Genomic DNA, 7472 nt, shown 5'->3' on the forward strand with positions numbered 1-7472 from the left:
ATATATATATATATATATATATATATATATATATATATATATATATATATATATATATGGCTTCCGCTTGTGGAAAAATTTTATCAAATATTTTTCTGATAATGTTATGTTACTCGATCTTGCAATTAATCTTCATAATAGGAACAATATCTTGAAATTGCAGTTATTAACACACCATCAATTCTCATCACCCAGATTTCAATACATAAGGGCGCACGGGTTTTCCAAGCGCCTACCAGCGCAGCAGAACTTGTAAATGCTATTCAGGTCACAATTCCGAGAGAACCGACAGATGTCGGTTATACTTTACTCAAAATTTCTATTGGTCCGGCTAAGTTAAAGGGTCCGGCTAATAGAAAGTAATAACAAAAGAAAATCTTCCTATACCTACCTTCTATACATTATATAGTTTAGAAAGCCACTAAAACTGCTCGAACCTTTTTCTTTGTCATGCATAGCGTGAGTTGAATAACGTGCGTCTCAAAATGTTCCACAGAAAGAAAACTTGAATCGATATTCAAGCGAAAATGAAACCGAGTTTGCCAATACATCGGCAAAAAAACTATGAGAGTCTACTGATCATAACGTACAAGTGGATATGTTGCAAAGCTATTGCATTATTAGCTTTTTATCGATTTTTTCTAAATTAACTAAAATACTGATGTGCAAAAAATGTAAAACAGAAGTTCGTTTCGGTAAAACTAGAGAAATGGGATTAGGATTTAGATTAATCGTTGAGTGTAGCTGCAATACAGAAAGCATCGAGTCTTGTCCACTTATTAACAATCGATCGTTTGAAATTAATGTTTGTGTTGCGCATTTTGGGCATTGGCCTGAGTGGCTTAAATATATTTTGTGATTTAATGGACTTATGTAACGGCTTTACTACAAGTATGTACTATACTGCTATGGACAACATTTACACAGCCGCGCAAGCTGTGCACGATATTAGTTTGAAAAATGCCACAAAAAAAGAAATCGATGAAAATACAAAAGCAGGAAACGAACCGTTACATTTAACTATATCTGGTGATGGTACATGGAGCAAACGAGGCTTCTCATCCTTATTTGGTGTTATTACATTGATCGGAAACAAGGTACTAGATGTTGTGATCAAATCTAGCTTCTGTAAAGCATGTTCACTTCGAAAACACGATGATTCTTGTGACCGTTTCTCCGTTGGTTAGACGCGAGAATACGGCCAAAACTTCGTCTCCGCCGTTGCGGCGACGGCCGAGCTTGCCGGCAGCTCTCAAAAATTATCTCTCGGTAGAGCGGCGGGGTTCTTGTGCCGACGCGCGACCTTCCTTCGCGCGATACGAGAGGAACAGGCGACAGAGTCGGAGGAATCACAAATGCACACACGTATCGTTTAACATTACTCTATATTTACACAAAAAAAAACAACAAAGAAAGATACTACAAAGGTATGCGGGCTCCGAGTCGCGTAATCGTGAAATCATTCGGCAGCCGGATCCGTCGTCGAGGATCCTTCTGCTTCGCGGAGCTCAAACGGCACGAGGCTCGCGGAATTCTCTCGATACGCTACTTATTGCCGTGGGCGCCAGCCGGGTGCATCCCGGCCCTAATTGTCTCGTCGCGAACCGCGTATTTATCGCCACTCTCGGGAACCCGCACTTTCTAACGATGATCTCGAGTCATTACAATATTTACGCTCTCGCTCGCCGTACTGTGCGGTCGCGAACGCGGTGAAGCGGCAGCAGGCAGCGCGGTAAGGGCGGCTATTCCCTCGCGAGGTCAAATGGGCCGTCGCGGGCGGTGACGAACCCTTCCGGCAGCCGTCGTGAAGCGACGGCAACCATTCCGATCTTTCCCCGCTCGGGCTGAACGACAGATGTAAGACGGCTCACCAAAAATCCCCTTGCCGGGCTCGCCTCTCGTTCTCCGCTGGTCCGTTCGCCTTATTTCTCGTTTGCTCGCCGTACGGTGGTCGCTCGCTCGCTCATGAATTTCGTCCAGCGTACACGTTGCTCGCTAGCCGCACAGTGACGAGTCCTTTCGCGAGCGCGAGGCTCCTTAACTCGCGGTATCAGCCGCCGATCGCCGCTAGGTCTCATTGGTCCTGCGGGAACGTACGGCTCTAGCGCGAGCGCCTTACAGGGCCCGCGCGACCCGCCGAATTCTCCGATTCTATGTTGACGGCATCCTGTCTCTGACGGCAGCTCTATTTAGCGTGGGCGCTCAGGTGGCTGTCAAAAGCTTGAGGTATCCCAGGGCGTCCCCCGGGATCTGGTCCTTATGGTCAACCCTTCCTGGCGCCTCGCTGCAATCTGGTCGGGGCCCCCTCGCTTGTGATAGCGAGGGGTGGATCCTGCCCCGCTCGGCTGGTCGTCCTCCGCAGGTCCGCCGTCGCCTCGCTTCGAGCGGGCACCTCGTCTTTCTCGTCGCCGCCGAGCACACAATTAACAAAAATAACAAAAAAATTATAGTACGCGATCTCGCACGTAAAAGCGTGCGAGACCAAATTCCTCGCAGCCGCCCTTCCCGTGGAAGAAGGGGGCGCGAGCACAGCTCTCCTCGTCTCCCCGCTGATCTTGGTGACGGCGAAATCGCCACGTTACATTCTATAGAAAAGTTATTGTGGCAAGAGGAACACGAATAGAACTGCACGATTAATCATTCAGGAAGCGCTGAAAAAATGGAAGTCGACGGAATTATTGAAATGTTCAAACGTTTACAAGATTTACACGGCGTTATGTACGAAAATTATATAGGCGATAGAGACAGCAAAACTTTTAAAAATTTACTCAATGAAAACCCATACGGAGACAAATTACCGGTAAAAAAAAAGAATGTATTGCACAGAAACGTATGGGGAGTAGATTGAGAAACGCCAAAAAATCGCATAAAGGTATTAGTGGAAAGGGAACAGGAAAATTAACAGAAAAATTAATTAAAGATCTCACTATTTATTATGGATTGGCGATACGACGAAACACAGAGTCTTTACAGGACATGGAAAATGCAGTATGGGCGACATATTATCATAAAATATCAACCGATGAAGAGCCCATGCATTCTCATTGTTCTCCAGGGTCAGATTCTTGGTGCAGCTGGCTCGACGCGCAAACTAACGGCACACTTCAAAATTATCATCATGATCCACCTCTGGTTTCTGAAGTTCAAACTGTCATTTATAAAATTTATGAAGATTTGTCAGATGATGCTTTGTTAACGCGATATCTCGGGGGACATACACAAAATAATAACAAGAGTTATAACAGAGTTCTCTGACACTTTGCGCCGAAACATGTCTTCTCTGGTGCAAAAATTATATCTGTCGCAGCATTTTTGGCAACCTGCACATTCAATGACAGATTTAAAAGTTTATTGAAAATAATGAACATATTGGAAATCCGTATTGGAATATTAGCGAATCTATGTGCCGAAGAAAAGGATAATCAACGCGTGAGACAGACAAATCGTCACACGTCAAATTCACCAAAAGAAACCAGAACAGCTCGATGATTGGAGAAATTGGCAGAAAACGATTTTTTTGAAGAAGCAGAGGGTTTATTATATGACTCTGGTATTGCAGAATAACCGTAAGTAAACCATAAGTAACTATAAGTACGCTAAAATTTTAGTTATACGTGAAAAAGTCGAACTAAAACTTTAAACGCGTTTTTCTCGAAACCATGTTTTTTGAGTTGGCGAAAGTGATAACTAAAAAACCAATAAAGATAACCTGCTGGGTTTTTTTTTTCTTTATCCTAACACTTTTGCGCATGTCTGGTACTAGAATTAAGTTTTTACAACAAAAATGTGATTTTTTATAAGTAAAAAGGTAACAGATTTTTTTTGGAAAAATTCAAACATTTTTGCAATGCCGTATTTTTTATGCTATCGACTTCATTCTAGTACCAAACATGGCGGCACTCATATAATTAATAAAAATTATCAGTTTTTTGATTTCAGATAATTTGCAGAAGCTGAATCACTTCCGCCATGGAGGTGTGTTTTTCTGATGACCGCTAATTCGACCGCTATTTGGAAGTATTAAAACGCATCTTTTTATAAATAAAAAAATTTTTTTTGGAGTTTAAATGTTAAACAATTCCATGAAAAAAACCACATCTTCCTATATATAATAGATTTTCTTTTAAAAATTCGTAAAAATAGGCTATTTTTACGGCCGGCAAATGTAAAAACCTCCTTAATAAAACTATGTTTAGTTCCTTTCCAGTTTTTGCGCAGTTTCGATACAACTATAAAATGCAGTAATACTAGACAGTGACTGATTAGGGCTGCGTTCGGAAACATCACTCTCTCGTGGTTTAGTGAGAAAGTAGTGGGGATATCGTGTGCCTTCGTGTGTCGAGTGTTTTCGAACGTTTTCCAGTGTGACTTTTAGTGTAAACTAGAGATCTGTTTTCTATTTTTGTACTGTGAAGTGATGCGAAAACGAAAAGGTTATTGGTTTGTTCTTTTCAGCTTCATCACTCACTCATTTTCTCACTCTAACTTATTGCACTAATTCAACAATGTAACTGAAAAGAATAGACCATAGGTTTGTTCGAGTTGCTTGTACTTTTCACACTTTTACACCTAATGCCCGTTGCACACTAGTGCACTCCAAACAACACAAATTTTCAAAAATACATTCTGAAGACGTTTTCAGGACGGAGGGATGTCATCAGAATATTCTTAGGACGTCCTTTGAAAGTATGAATTGTCTGAAAATAATTAATATCCAATAAGTTTATTCACATTAATTGAATTTTTTACACTTTTACACTTAGTGCACATTAATCCTTTAGAGGTTCTAAAAATAGCGTCATGCGTTCGTGTTACGAGTGTAAATGCAATTCTGATACACTTTTCACTCTTGCTTGAGATCAAGTGTAAAAAGTGTATCAAAATTGCAATTACACTCGTAACACGAACGGAACTTATGACGTCATTTTTAGAACCTCTAAAGAATTAATGTGCACTAAGTGTGAAAGTGTAAAAAGTTCAATTAATGCGAATAAACTTATTGGATATTAGCTATTTTCAGACAGCTCACATCTTCAAAGGACGTCCTAAAAATATTCTGATGACATCCCTCCGTACTAAAAGCGTCTTCAGAACGTATTTTCGAAAATTTGTATTGTATGAGGTGCACTAGTGTGCAACGGGCATTAGGTGTAAAAGTGTGAATAGTACAAGCAACTCGAACATATAACGTAGGTAACTAGTAATTAAACTAGTAAACCAGTTCACACCGACTCTCCTCGCTTTTTCGTCGAGTAGTTTGGTGGTACACGGTGTGCCTCTCTCTCCGTTTTCGAACGATCTCACATGAGTGCATATCGAGCCACACTGACGCTGCGTTCGGAAACATACACTGTGTGCATACTACTAAACGATAGCCATTGGAGTGAGCGAAATACAAGAATCAAAAGAGAAAGAGAGTACTCGAGTGATGTTTCCGAACGCAGCCTAAGTGTTTCCGAACGACTATCGTCTAGTAGTGTGCACACAGTATGTTTCCAAACGCAGTCTTAATGTCTAGTAAAACTGCATAAATTTCTATTAGGGCTCATAAGCTACAAAATATCATAGTTTCAGTCAATTCGACTGAAATCACTTTTTTTATGATTAGTGTGAAGTCCTTTCGAAAAAATTTATTACTTAAATTTAATAAGTATCTGTAAATAAAACATGTTTCCAAATAAGATGTATATTTTTTTTTGTCCGTTATTTGTAAAACTGAAACCCTGAAGTCGTAAAAAGAAACAAATTTAACTTTTAACTTTTTAATTACTTTTTTTTTATTAACTTAACTTTTAATTCAATTAATTTCATTATGGGTTAACTTTATCTTAACTAAATTAAATTTTCAAAGCCATTCCCAATGAAAAATTTTTCATGCAAAATTTTGTATGAAATTTGTCCATACATAATTATGTATAATTATATATAATCATATAAAATTATATATAATTATATATAATTATATATAATTATATATAATTATATATAATTATATATAATTATATATAATTATATATAATTATATATAATTATATATAATTATATATAATTATATATAATTATATATAATTATATATAATTATATATAATTATATATAATTATATATAATTATATATAATTATATATAATTATATATAATTATATATAATTATATATAATTATATATAATTTTATATAATTATATATGAAAAATTTTTCATTGGGTTAACTTTAACTTAACTTAGTTAACTTACTTAACTTAAAAAAAAAGTTAACTTACCCAACCCTGATCTGATGAAATGTCATTATAATCGGAAGTATCCGATTAAATTTAACCCATTATAGTAACTCATTATAGCCATCAGTAATTTGCAAGTCTTAGACTTCCGAATAGTATTTAATTTGTGGTATTAAGGAGACATATACGTTTGGAGCCACAAGAAAAGGCATTTTTCATGAATTTTTTTTAGAGCCAAGAGATAAACTATAAAAATGTGACTTTTTGCATAATAAAGTACACCTTTTGTAATTCTCATACAAATTTTGTTACAATGATTTTGTTGAAAAATCCTCCCTCCCTGCCCTTCACCGTTGTGTAGTCGGCCGTGCACGCCATATATGATTCCACAGTTACAATTTCTCCTTGTCCGTTCATCTGAAACACAAAAATCAAATCTTAAAGAAGAATAAATTTCCTTATCGTGTCATATCCGATTTTTTAAATTTGAATTTTAAACAAAATGGCGGACCTTTAAAGTTACAATGCCTATTTTCGGCAAAAATTTTTATTTTTGTTTGTTTAAAAAAAATAGAAAAAATTAGAATTTTAAAAATCGGATATGACAACAACAAGATAATTTTATAAGTTTTTATTAAAAAAAAAAGGCAGATCGGTTGATCCATTTTCAAGTTATCATTATAACTGACTTTAAAAACATGGTTTTGAAAACGCGTTTAAAGTTTTCGGACAATTTTACTCTATTGTAAAACTGAATTTATTCAACTTACACGTCATCGTCAATTCCTGGGCCATACGGGAAACCCTCCTGTTCAAAATTTGCCTCCATTTGTTGGTTTTTAGCGAGTAGTCGCTCTGCTACGAATTGAACCGCGTTTCGCCCAATCCTCATTCCCATTGTTTTCATTATTTGCAATGAAGATGTTATGCCTCCGTTGAACAAACAAACAGTAATATAAGTCGCAGTTCGAACGATTTCAGCGCTGCTGTTTATTATCTTCGGTGCTACACTCCCGATCATATTGTTGAAACTTTCGTTCACATCTATTTCAACTTCGAAGATAAGTTATATAGTAAATAAGGCAAAAGAAACCGTTGTATTAGGTGGTAAACTTAGTTCCTGCGGTTTTTTTGTTTAAAAAACTCATTTATTTCGACATCAAAAGCAAAAAATACATTAATCGAAGTATTTTCCCTCGATAGCTATACATTTTTCCCATCTTTCGGGCAACGCGTAGATTCCGCGACGATAGA

At 37.3% G+C, this 7472-nt stretch overlaps 1 long non-coding RNA gene across 1 annotated transcript in view; it reads right to left on the reverse strand.

Annotated features, from left to right (window-relative positions):
- The window catches only part of LOC116845371, a 12132-nt gene extending 10133 nt beyond the window's left edge, over positions 1–1999 (reverse strand). Inside the window, exon 1 of the long non-coding RNA XR_004378235.1 lies at positions 1872–1999. This is a non-coding gene — a long non-coding RNA (uncharacterized LOC116845371). The remainder of the gene's footprint in view (positions 1–1871) is intronic.
- Between the last annotated feature and the right edge of the window lie 5473 nt (positions 2000–7472).

The sequence above is a fragment of the Odontomachus brunneus genome, unplaced genomic scaffold, assembly GCF_010583005.1.
Source record: "Odontomachus brunneus isolate Ranch 3 - 2012 unplaced genomic scaffold, Obru_v1 Obru_scaffold_051, whole genome shotgun sequence".
Taxonomy (NCBI): Eukaryota; Metazoa; Arthropoda; class Insecta; order Hymenoptera; family Formicidae; genus Odontomachus; species Odontomachus brunneus.